Source organism: Scardinius erythrophthalmus (assembly GCF_964197995.2).
Source record: "Scardinius erythrophthalmus genome assembly, chromosome: 17".
NCBI lineage: Eukaryota > Metazoa > Chordata > Actinopteri > Cypriniformes > Leuciscidae > Scardinius > Scardinius erythrophthalmus.
In genome coordinates, this window is record NC_138237.1 from 1859319 (window position 1) to 1872127 (window position 12809).

At 35.7% G+C, this 12809-nt stretch overlaps 1 long non-coding RNA gene across 1 annotated transcript; it reads right to left on the bottom strand.

Annotated features, from left to right (window-relative positions):
* Positions 1-7771: 7771 nt before the first annotated feature.
* Positions 7772-11108, bottom strand: LOC308706339. The gene is made up of 4 exons (XR_014032028.1): positions 10885-11108; positions 10076-10277; positions 9315-9361; positions 7772-9223 (listed from the first exon to the last, which is right to left on the bottom strand). It is a non-coding gene; the product is annotated as an uncharacterized lncRNA (long non-coding RNA).
* Positions 11109-12809: the final 1701 nt, after the last annotated feature.

The following is a 12809-nucleotide window of genomic DNA, read 5'->3' on the forward strand; positions in this document are numbered from 1 at the left end:
TGTATGTTTTTCAGTTTCTGTCATTCAGTCGTGGCCTATAGTGGTTGAGTTGTGGTCTAAGAGTGAGAGAGTCTGACTCATAACACGAGCACAAACTCAGAGTATGTGGAACATATTGTAATCTGACAAACGCTCTGCCAAACATCCCCTGTGTGTGTGTTCCACTGCCCACAAAAGACTCTTCAACACATCTGTTATGCTTCACTGAAGAGAGAAAATCACACAGGTTTTGAACATGAGGGCGAGTATGAGGACAGAATGATCATTTATGGGTCAAATATCCCTTTACAAACAGAGAAAGACAACCGTTTATATTTATTTATTTCAATACTTTTAAGCACTAGTGCCTGCTTTCAGTTCAGTTACTGCCAACACCATATCAGAGATTACAGAATAATATAGAGGAGAGGTTTTATGTGATTTCTATCAAAATTTAAAATACAGTATCATATTTTTTGTGATATCTGTTGGGTAACAACACAAAGCACACTAAAAGTATACACACACACACACACACAATATATATATATATTTACAATGAAATGTAACATTAATATTTGGACAAAATGATTGTTTTATATTTTTAAGGTTAAAGTTCAGGTTTACTCTATTGTCCCAGAGGGAAATTTGTCTTGGGCTCAAAATACTCACATACTGTAAATACAATCATAAATCATTACAACACCACATTTAAAAAAATAAAAAATCATTGCACAGTAAAAAACTAAAATAAACCATCTCCATCTCATACACATAACTCATAAAATACAAAAATCATGTTTCATTTTTGCTGTTTTGTTTCGTAATTGTTTTTCTGTTTAAACTTCACTGAAAAGCCATTAAATAGCCCGTAATACATATTAAACACAAATATGTTGAGAAAGATGTTTTTTAGATATCATTCATCAATCAATATCAATAAACATGAGGCTCATAGTGTGACAACATGCCCCGCAACAGGGGATAAAGTTACCCGTACCTCTGCCCTTAACTTAGCTCAGGAACAGCTGCTAAATCAGAGACTCAGGCTTTCCCACTACCATTCCAGTCAGAGACCAGTTTAATTAGAGAGCAGTTTAATTATCTGATTAGAGTTTTTTCTTCATTATCTGGCATTTCTCAGTGGAACTGCAGTCTCTTCTGGATCAGATTGAGTGATCTTCTGTGTTGGTCTCAGCTCGGCTCTTCATGATAGACATTGTAAAGATGAATAGACTTCCAGTGCTGAGCTTTTTATCTTCAGCTTCACCTCTGGCTCCCTCTACTGTTACTGTAAAGAGCTTCATACAGCAGCAACTAAACTCTCATGGCATTATAAATAGCGTATAATTCATCTCAAATCTATGCACCGGTTAAACCTCATTCTATATCAAAATTTTAATTTATTTTATTGTCATATTTATTTTATTTTATTTATTTTCATTTAGTCTCATGGTTTTGGGCGGATCTTGGGCTTTGTTGTAAATAGTTATACACATAAAATGTTTAATAAATAAAGAATCACAATAATAATAATAATAATAAATAAAGAGGTTAAAATTTTTCCCCCTAGACAATAATTGAAAATGTTCAATACATATTTGTAGTCAAGACTGTAATATTTGAGTCATAAACTGACTTCATTGGGATATTCACTGCAGTAAAAGAGTCTAGCCCTAGTCTTCAGGATATGGAAAATAGTGAGATTAACCATTTTAAAATATGAAATATACTTTATTGTCCCTGATGGGAAATGTGTAATGGACTCAATAGCCAGCATTTCGACAGAACCTGAAACATTAAAAATTACACCGAATATTCATACACTGATGTGATAATCATTTTCAGTTCAAACAATATACAGTATCTGTGATTTAGATTTTACAGAAAGATTCCCATACTAAGTGGACAAGCCATATCTAATAACACTTTCTAGAGGAGAGTGACACAACCAAACGCTTTTAGACATTCTCAGTTTGTGTAAATCTACTTGTGTAATCTATTTCCCCATATTAATTTAACACATGTCTAGTACAATAATGTGGTGTTGTTTAATTAATATAGGCTACTTTAATCTTGATATCGCCTGAAAGAATGGAAGTGAAATGTGAACACATGGTTCATAGACCAGATTAAAATGCTATCTGACCTAATAAAAAAATACAAGACAGACTAAACTATTTTATCAATAAAATACAATTATTAACTTTTTCATATAAAATAATGGCATTTTTTCATTTATAAACATTTTTTAATAATTAAAAATAAAATAATTAAACACAGATATCCAGCCGTTCAGAACAGTAGGCATCTAGTTGTGTTGCAGTTGTGTTTAACTCTAGTTGTGTTGCAGTTGTGTTTAACTCTAGTTGTGTTGCAGTTGTGTTTAACTCTAGTTGTGTTGTAGTTGTGTTTAACTCTAGTTGTGTTGCAGTTGTGTTTAACTCTAGTTGTGTTTAACTCTAGTTGTGTTGCAGTTGTGTTTAACTCTAGTTGTGTTGCAGTTGTGTTTAACTCTAGTTGTGTTGCAGTTGTGTTTAACTCTAGTTGTGTTGCAGTTGTGTTTAACTCTAGTTGTGTTGCAGTTGTGTTTAACTCTAGTTGTGTTGCAGTTGTGTTTAACTCTAGTTGTGTTGCAGTTGTGTTTAACTCTAGTTGTGTTGTAGTTGTGTTTAACTCTAGTTGTGTTGCAGTTGTCTTTAACTCTAGTTGTGTTGCAGTTGTGTTTAGCTCTAGTTGTGTTGCAGTTGTGTTTAACTCTAGTTGTGTTGTAGTTGTGTTTAACTCTAGTTGTGTTGCAGTTGTCTTTAACTCTAGTTGTGTTGCAGTTGTGTTTAACTCTAGTTGTGTTGCAGTTGTGTTTAACTCTAGTTGTGTTGCAGTTGTGTTTAACTCTAGTTGTGTTGCAGTTGTGTTGTGTTGCAGTTGTGTTTAACTCTAGTTGTGTTGTAGTTGTGTTTAACTCTAGTTGTGTTGCAGTTGTCTTTAACTCTAGTTGTGTTGCAGTTGTGTTTAGCTCTAGTTGTGTTGTAGTTGTGTTTAACTCTAGTTGTGTTGCAGTTGTCTTTAACTCTAGTTGTGTTGCAGTTGTGTTTAACTCTAGTTGTGTTGCAGTTGTCTTTAACTCTAGTTGTGTTGCAGTTGTGTTTAGCTCTAGTTGTGTTGCAGTTGTGTTTAACTCTAGTTGTGTTTAACTCTAGTTGTGTTGCAGTTGTGTTTAACTCTAGTTGTGTTGCAGTTGTGTTTAGCTCTAGTTGTGTTGCAGTTGTGTTTAACTCTAGTTGTGTTTAACTCTAGTTGTGTTGCAGTTGTGTTTAACTCTAGTTGTGTTGCAGTTGTGTTTAACTCTAGTTGTGTTGTAGTTGTGTTTAACTCTAGTTGTGTTGTAGTTGTGTTTAACTCTAGTTGTGTTGCAGTTGTCTTTAACTCTAGTTGTGTTGCAGTTGTGTTTAACTCTAGTTGTGTTGTAGTTGTGTTTAACTCTAGTTGTGTTGTAGTTGTGTTTAACTCTAGTTGTGTTGCAGTTGTCTTTAACTCTAGTTGTGTTGCAGTTGTGTTTAACTCTAGTTGTGTTGTAGTTGTGTTTAACTCTAGTTGTGTTGTAGTTGTGTTTAACTCTAGTTGTGTTGCAGTTGTCTTTAACTCTAGTTGTGTTGCAGTTGTGTTTAGCTCTAGTTGTGTTGCAGTTGTGTTTAACTCTAGTTGTGTTTAACTCTAGTTGTGTTGCAGTTGTGTTTAACTCTAGTTGTGTTGCAGTTGTCTTTAACTCTAGTTGTGTTTAACTCTAGTTGTGTTGCAGTTGTGTTTAACTCTAGTTGTGTTGCAGTTGTGTTTAACTCTAGTTGTGTTTAACTCTAGTTGTGTTGCAGTTGTGTTTAACTCTAGTTGTGTTGCAGTTGTGTTTAGCTCTAGTTGTGTTGCAGTTGTGTTTAACTCTAGTTGTGTTGCAGTTGTGTTTAACTCTAGTTGTGTTGCAGTTGTCTTTAACTCTAGTTGTGTTTAACTCTAGTTGTGTTGCAGTTGTGTTTAACTCTAGTTGTGTTGCAGTTGTGTTTAGCTCTAGTTGTGTTGCAGTTGTCTTTAACTCTAGTTGTGTTTAACTCTAGTTGTGTTGCAGTTGTGTTTAACTCTAGTTGTGTTGCAGTTGTGTTTAGCTCTAGTTGTGTTGCAGTTGTGTTTAACTCTAGTTGTGTTGCAGTTGTGTTTAACTCTAGTTGTGTTGCAGTTGTGTTTAACTCTAGTTGTGTTGCAGTTGTGTTTAACTCTAGTTGTGTTGCAGTTGTGTTTAGCTCTAGTTGTGTTGCAGTTGTCTTTAACTCTAGTTGTGTTTACAGTTTTTTACAATTGCTATGACAGTTTTTTCAATACATTTAACAAGTTTCCTAAACTCTTAACGCACCAACACACCTAAAACACACAATTGGCGAAACGGTTAATTTCATGCTCAAAATCACACATTGTAAACTAAACTCCAAAACAAATTTTCTAAATACAATAATACACTAACACAATACACTATGTCTAACAAAACACTGCAAACATGTTTCAAAATCAAATAATTATTCAAAACACTAACACATGTTCTCTTCCAACAGGAACATTTAGTCAATCATAACACAATGACAAAAAAAACACTAACATCAGATGGAATTACAGAAACTACATTATTTTATATGTGTCAGGTCTGCCCTTATACTGTACAATAGACATTATATTGTATTGATCATAGATTGTGTTTTGCACTGCAGTTTTTTTTTCCTTCTACATTTAGTCTCTCTACATTTTTGTTTTGTTTGTAATGTAAATGCATGCATTTTGTTGTTGTTTTTTGCAGCAGAAATTCAATACAACAAAAAGAAATGACCCTTCTTAGAGTAGCTTTATAGAAAGTATGGTTTATGAAAAAAAGAAGACAGAGACAGAATTGCTGCAGTAACGGCTTTATTTGCAACAGGACATTTCTGCAAGATAACAGAAATATGCAATCTAGCTGCCATTTACAGTATTACTGTATGTGAAAATACAAAATATACAAACAGAAAAGGCCATCTTCTAATCTGCGCGGTCTTCTACATTTGTCCACGTTCTCATCCACATCACACATGATATCTTCCCTGGCAAGGCATCTTGGGAAGAATCTTTTACAGTAACATGCCTTATCCTGGTAGTGTTCAGCTGTGATGTCTTGGTATGCAGCATCTTTTGCATACAGGAGGGACATTTGGTCCTGTGGACTATGGTCAAAAACCTTTCATCTCAAGGCTGAGAAAGCTCCTCAATGGGGTTGAGGAAAGGGAAGTAAGGGGCAAGGAAAATGGACATCATCCTCTGATAGGCGTCAAACCAGGCTGTGACTAGACGGGAATGGTGGAATGCCACATTGTCCCATATTTGCATAACTTCAATCAGCTGTTTCTCACTAGCAATGGAATAATGTGAAAATACAAAATATACGAACAGAAAAGGCACCAGAATAAAAAAAAAAAAAAAAGAGTCATCTTCTAATTATTTGCATAATTCAATCAGCTGTTTCTCAGTAAGAATAGAATAAAATACAGGGGATATATTTGTGTTTCAGTTCACAATATAAACAGCTGTTTACCTTGACTTTAGCCTGTAAGGTTAGGTTTAGAACATGGTGTTATCTGTTCTGACATACAGAGTTAAAGCATTGGTAAATTTGGCAGTAAAAATCCATTGTTTTGGTCTTGTTTGAGCTTGTGTGTAAAAGAAGTTCAAGCATTTTAAATTTGTGTTAACTGTATGCATTTTGTGTTAAAGCAACAAGAAATGTGTTAATAGTATAGCTTACACAGACGGATGTAGTGCTAACTGTGTTAAGAGTTTTGGAAACTTGTTAAATGTATTGAAAAAACTGTCATAGCAATTGTAAAAAACTGTAACTCTAGTTGTGTTGCAGTTGTGTTTAACTCTAGTTGTGTTGCAGTTGTCTTTAACTCTAGTTGTGTTTAACTCTAGTTGTGTTGCAGTTGTGTTTAACTCTAGTTGTGTTGCAGTTGTGTTTAACTCTAGTTGTGTTGCAGTTGTGTTTAGCTCTAGTTGTGTTGCAGTTGTCTTTAACTCTAGTTGTGTTTAACTCTAGTTGTGTTGCAGTTGTGTTTAACTCTAGTTGTGTTGCAGTTGTGTTTAGCTCTAGTTGTGTTGCAGTTGTGTTTAGCTCTAGTTGTGTTGCAGTTGTGTTTAACTCTAGTTGTGTTGCAGTTGTGTTTAGCTCTAGTTGTGTTGCAGTTGTCTTTAACTCTAGTTGTGTTTAACTCTAGTTGTGTTGCAGTTGTGTTTAACTCTAGTTGTGTTGCAGTTGTGTTTAGCTCTAGTTGTGTTGCAGTTGTGTTTAGCTCTAGTTGTGTTGCAGTTGTGTTTAACTCTAGTTGTGTTGCAGTTGTGTTTAACTCTAGTTGTGTTGTAGTTGTGTTTAACTCTAGTTGTGTTGTAGTTGTGTTTAACTCTAGTTGTGTTGTAGTTGTGTTTAACTCTAGTTGTGTTGTAGTTGTGTTTAACTCTAGTTGTGTTGTAGTTGTGTTTAACTCTAGTTGTGTTGCAGTTGTGTTTAGCTCTAGTTGTGTTGCAGTTGTGTTTAACTCTAGTTGTGTTGCAGTTGTGTTTAACTCTAGTTGTGTTGTAGTTGTGTTTAACTCTAGTTGTGTTGCAGTTGTGTTTAGCTCTAGTTGTGTTGCAGTTGTGTTTAACTCTAGTTGTGTTGCAGTTGTGTTTAACTCTAGTTGTGTTGTAGTTGTGTTTAACTCTAGTTGTGTTGCAGTTGTGTTTAACTCTAATTGTGTTGCAGTTGTGTTTAACTCTAGTTGTGTTGCAGTTGTCTTTAACTCTAGTTGTGTTTAACTCTAGTTGTGTTGCAGTTGTGTTTAACTCTAGTTGTGTTGCAGTTGTGTTTAACTCTAGTTGTGTTGCAGTTGTGTTTAACTCTAGTTGTGTTGCAGTTGTGTTTACTTGCATTGCAGTGCAAAATGTAGTGGGTGAGAATGAGTGTTGAGTTATGCAGAAAGAGTGCATGAGCTGGAGCGTAGGCTTACACAGAAACCACAGGAAGTTCTTTAAGGTGTTGTTTCTGTGTCTGTGGTTTTCATCTCTTGTTGTCAGCTGTAGGTTTACTGGTAAGTTCTGTGCTGTTGAAAGGCTACATTTAATGCCAGTTTTTATATATTTTTTTAACTTTTAATTAATGCGATTCTTATTTTGAGGAATGTTTTATTCTCACTGAATTTCGTAAAGCATGTGAAAGTTGTGTTTGAGATCGGCTCATGTGTGAATGGAGAGTTTTGCGAGTGAAGTGTTTCCAGTGTTAGTGAGTTCATCCTTTGGTTTAACACTTCAGTGCAGGATATGTATATTCCCCCATTTAAAGTATTTTTTTAAACTATATAGTCTACATTTAAAAATGCAACTTTTTCTACGTACTCTATGAAAACCCAATTCAATTTCTTACTAGTTCTGTCAAAACACTAGCGCTAGTTTTCTATCCAGCATGAACATATAGTCATAGCACTGGTTAGTATTTTAACAGTCATTGCGCTATGACTAAATGTTCATGTTGGACAGAAAACCAGGTGGCATTACAAAAACTGCATTACTTGTGTAACGACTGAGACAAATCAGACACAAGTATTTGTTATATTTAAATATAATATTGAAAACTCACTCTGGGATCTGTGGTCCCATCCCCCCCCCCCCCATGTTTCGGTTCTTTGGCATTCAATAGAACATCTGAAACAAAATCATAAAACATAGTGTTTCGATGCAAAGCAGGAAGCAGGATCCAAGTGCAGCAGTGTTTTTATTAAATAAACTAGAACTTTGACATAGACTCAGACTTCAGAACAGAACAAAGAACATGCAACCTAACAACATCAATAACTCACAATGACTGAGCTAAAACACAGGGCTTAAATACACAGACAACCAAGCTAAACAAGATAACAAGGGGGCGTGGTAAATAAGAAACTCCTGGGAAGACTAATCTACATAACGGGAGACAGCTAAACATGCAAAGACAGGGGAACACATGACAGACAAGAACAAGACACAAAACCCACACCATGACACATAGTGTTTCATCAGCAGTGGTTTTGCTCTCGAGGAGTTCAACATGTCTGATCTTGTTCAGAAGCACCAGCACTATTATCAGTCAGAACTGATCTCTGATTATTAAAAGATTCATTGATGAAAACATTTTTTTTCCACTTTTCCACTTTGGTCATAGAAAAACACAAAATACAATAAGAAAATATACAAACTGTTTCAGCAAACACATATTCATATTTATTTGTACATGAAGTGTAACCAATGTTATTCTTTCGTTCAGTTGTACAGATTCATTACGGTGAAATACTTTCTGAAGTCATTCTAAAACAATATTTCATTCCAGTTGTGTATTTTCTCAAACTTATTCTACATTGTGTTCTACTATTAAATTATTATCAGTGTTAAATCATACAGTTGTGTAAAGCTTCATTACAGACGTTAATTCAAAACATGTATAATATGAAAAAACACTGAATTTTCTGCTGTTAGACAAATATTCACACAACTAAAGAGAAAACAGCTTCTGTCTATATCACGTGTCACAAGAACTCTGAAATCCGTGAAACACGAATCTATTTAAACCAAACTTTCCTACGCTGTGTATATGCAACAAACAATGTGCTGAGTTAACCTGTACTTTCTTAAACTTTCTCAATCTGAAACTTTCTTAAACAGACGATGGAAACCACAACACAGGTCGCAGGTTTGATTCGCTTTGACATTCCATTCCCTGTTTATTTGGTGTCCAAGAAGATTATAATAGTTGAAACCTCCTAAGCTCATCTCTTTAATTTTGTGCTGGATGTTGAAGTGTTAAAAAAAGTGTTCATAAAAAAACAAACAAACAAAACCTTAAAAGAAACATAAAACCATAATTTTCTTATTAAAAATATTGTATAATTACATGTTGAAGCATACTCACAGTTTGAAAATGACTTGTACAATATTTTTTATTTTATTGTAGTATGAAGCTTTGTCTGGATCACAGTTTTGTGTTCTGACCTCACAGAGATTACATCAAGATTAGATTTCATTAAGCCTTGCCTATTTAAATACTGAAGTGCAAGTAGACTGAAATATACCCGCGTCTGTGCAAATATTTTCATTTTGCTGTTAGGAGTGAATCCGCTAAACTTGAACATGATGGAGAATATTTATCAGGTTAGATGAATCACACTGATGCTTTCTGAAAGGAGAAACACAGAAATATAACACAAAGATCAATATAACATCAGATTTCTGCTTCAGTTTCTCTGTATATGATGTGTGTGTCTCACCTTTTCTGTCTCTAAAACATCACACTGAATCGGTGAATCATGAGAAACTGTGAATGAAGAACACACACATCAGATTATAGCAATTCCTGCTCAAACTGCGACAATTATTAAATCAGGGTGGGTGGAAATGTGTGTGTGTGTGTGTGTGTGTGTGTGTGTGTGTGTGGTGTGGTGTGGGGGGGGGGCTGGTGTGTCTATAGTGCCAGGGCTGGATTGTTGCCCCTGCCAGTCGCTGTTCTAGCCAGAGCAAGTAGATGTTGCAGTGGAGTTAAAAGTCAAAGGTAAAGTAGGCTAATGTCAAATTTACATAATTGTGGTTGTGATTTATTTCTGTTATAGGTGTCTTCAGCTATTTTTATGTTTGAATTTACATTGTGAAAAACAAGGTTGTGTTCCATATCGTGGTGTTCAGCAATTTTAACACAGTATCGTCATCATATCAGTGTAGATGTAGATGGACCAAAATAAAACCATTAAAATATCAAGTAAATAAGTATTGTGATACTTGGTGCCACAGTGACACTTGTTTTGTTTCAAAAAGTATTGCTATACCACAATACTCAATATGTTGTCCCACAGTGAGCCATTTTTCCTGTTGCACCTACAGAAAATGTGAGGGTTCCCCGACCTGACTAATCCCACTTTAATCCCAAAAAAAGTTATAGTTTATAATTGATGTGACACATTCAGACACCAGAGAAGATGAAACACTGTTGATGATGAGATATGACAGTTTGATATTAAACATCATAAATACTCACAGTTTGGTGTGTTACCATTAATGCTGTTTCGTCTGACTAGACTCGGTGTCTTTCTCTGTTTTGGTTCATTAGATTGTAACATTTTGTCCTTTTGGTTCCCCATTCTTCTCTCTCTCTCTTGTCCACATGTTTCATTATTCTGTTGTTTGTGAAGCTCCATTCATGTTCTCCCATTTCTCATATATTCTGACTTTGGTAATATCTGTTCAAGAGAATACAGTAGTTCAGTTCATAGTGAAGTTTGACATCAGTTAATGATTGTTGAGCAACACAGGTTTACATTTCAGTTTCACTATAATAGAGACATTAATGTCTGGATATCTGTCTATGGAAAAATCAGTAAGACTTTATTTTACAGTGTCCTTGTTACATATATGATATATACCTACAATAGTAATAACAGTAAGTTGTGCATAATTACATGCAACTAACCCTCAACCAAACCCTAACCCTATAGTAGGTATAGATGTAGTTGCTTAATATTACACAGCACTTAAAAAGATCTAAAGCTACAGATTGGTGTCTCTTGGTGAATTTAAAGGCATCATAAAGACAGTGGTAATGAAGGCTTGTGATGGTTTTTGTTGAGCGGATACTCTGTTCTAATATAGTATTATTATTAATAATAATGTTGTCTTCCTGTAAGGCTGCTATCTCTCTCTTGTAAAATATTACTATATTACTTCCTGGTAAAATAAAGGTAAATAAAACAATAAATATATAATAACACTGTAACACTGACACCTTAAAATATAGAGTAACCGAAAAATCTCTTTACAAAACAATTAAAGATAAAGTGTTTTAATCACCTTGTGATGAGCAGAAGAGAGGAGAGATCCAGTGCAGATCTGAGAGATCAGAAAGCTCAAGATCAGCTTTTATAGTGTGAAGGTTAAACTCCTCATCTGGCTTCTGCTATAGACTGATCAGTTTTATAATTATACACACAGTCAGTGAAACCACAAACACTTCACCTCAATACTTCCTGTTAACAGATTTGACTTCACAGAATCTCACAGTGAAATGAACTTCCCCCCTCCTGATATCATTGCAGGCGTGGCAGTGATCAGTGGTTCATGTAGATCAGTGTTACTCATTGCGCGGCTCGCCAAGCTTTAATTTGTGGCTCGCATGGCGGTAAATATAATACGTTGATATGATAATGCATTCACTAGAGATATTTCATAAAACCATTAATAACAAGTAGGGCTTTAACATAACCCTTTAAAAACTAAAAGTGTCAGCTCTATTACAAATAATTTCGATCGAATTGAAAGGGGTGGTTTATCGAGAGAACGTGAAAAAACGGGATCGACTGAAAACCGAAACTGAAAGGACGACGTATATGACACGCCGAACGAGCTGTTCTCCTGATGAACAAAGTGTCACATAAATGAGTGTCCTGTCATTCTATAATTCTCCTTTCACTCAGCATCTGTGAAGTGAAGCAGGACAACGGCTCACCAGTCCTTGTTTCAGATTATCATACAGACGACTGGTTTTGGGCATTTTTACTGCGTGATAAATACAAACAGCACGGCACAATGGTTCATATTCCGATTTGAATCTTTCGACTTATAAACACGCACGTTCATGTAAACTAAAATACATTCAGATTCATCAATCGGAATGAATTCAGTCCGACTGAAACAAAATTTGTTCTGGTCACAGGCCTCCTCCGTGGCTTGGATGAGGGGTACCTCAGCCTGGAGACGGAGATCATACACCTTCCACCGCCATGCCTAGAAAAACACTTCTATAGGGTTGAGGAATGGAGAGTATGGTGGAAGATACAGGACGGTGAAATGTGGATGTTGCTGAAACCAGTTCTGAACCAGAGCAGAGCAGTGGAAAGACACATTGTCCCAGACAACAATGTATTGCATATGATGGATTTGATTTGCTGCTGTTATGTTGTGCACTTGGTCCAAGACTGTAAGTATGAGTGCTGTGTTGTAAGGGCCCATATGGGCATGGCGGTGGAGGACCCCATTCTGTGTAATGGCTGCACAGAGTGTTATATTACCCTGGGACATTGACTATAGCCCTGTGGCCAGTGATGTTTCTTCCCCTCCTTCGTCTTCTCGTCAGGTGGAACCCAGCCTCCTCTACGTTAATGAACTCATGCTGGATCTCCTCTCCATCCATTCATAAAACTCTCTGAAGAACAGTGTCAGGCAAAATTGTGTAGTTCAGTCTAGATCTAGTATACATATTACAGTACAGTAAAAGATTATGAGACAGTATGCAAGATCACACTGCTAAAGTGAACACATGCCTCTGCATAATCATGCTGCAGTCGTTTCACCCTTTCAGAATTGCGCTCGAAAGGCACTCGATAAATTTGCTTCATTTGAATATGTTTTTTTTTAGGAAGCGTGCCAGTGTTGATGTTAGGCCTGATGGATATCGTTGAAACTGGTGTGGTTATTGACAATGTTAGCTTGGAGCTGATTGATTGTTATAGCATTGTTGGCCAAAACCATGTTTACTATCTCCCTCTCTTGCTGTTCTGTGAACATAGGAGGCCTTCCCCCTTGTCGTTCCTGACCCTCAATCCTATGTAGAAAAACAACAGTATACAATAGTACAGTAATTTCACAGGAAAAGGTAACAGAAGTGCTGATAATGCATAGAATACAGTACTGTAAGCAGTTACTGAAACCGTGCAGATGTTTTTGATATGATGATATTTTTACAATACCTATTTTCCAGTCGAAATGTTCTTATCACA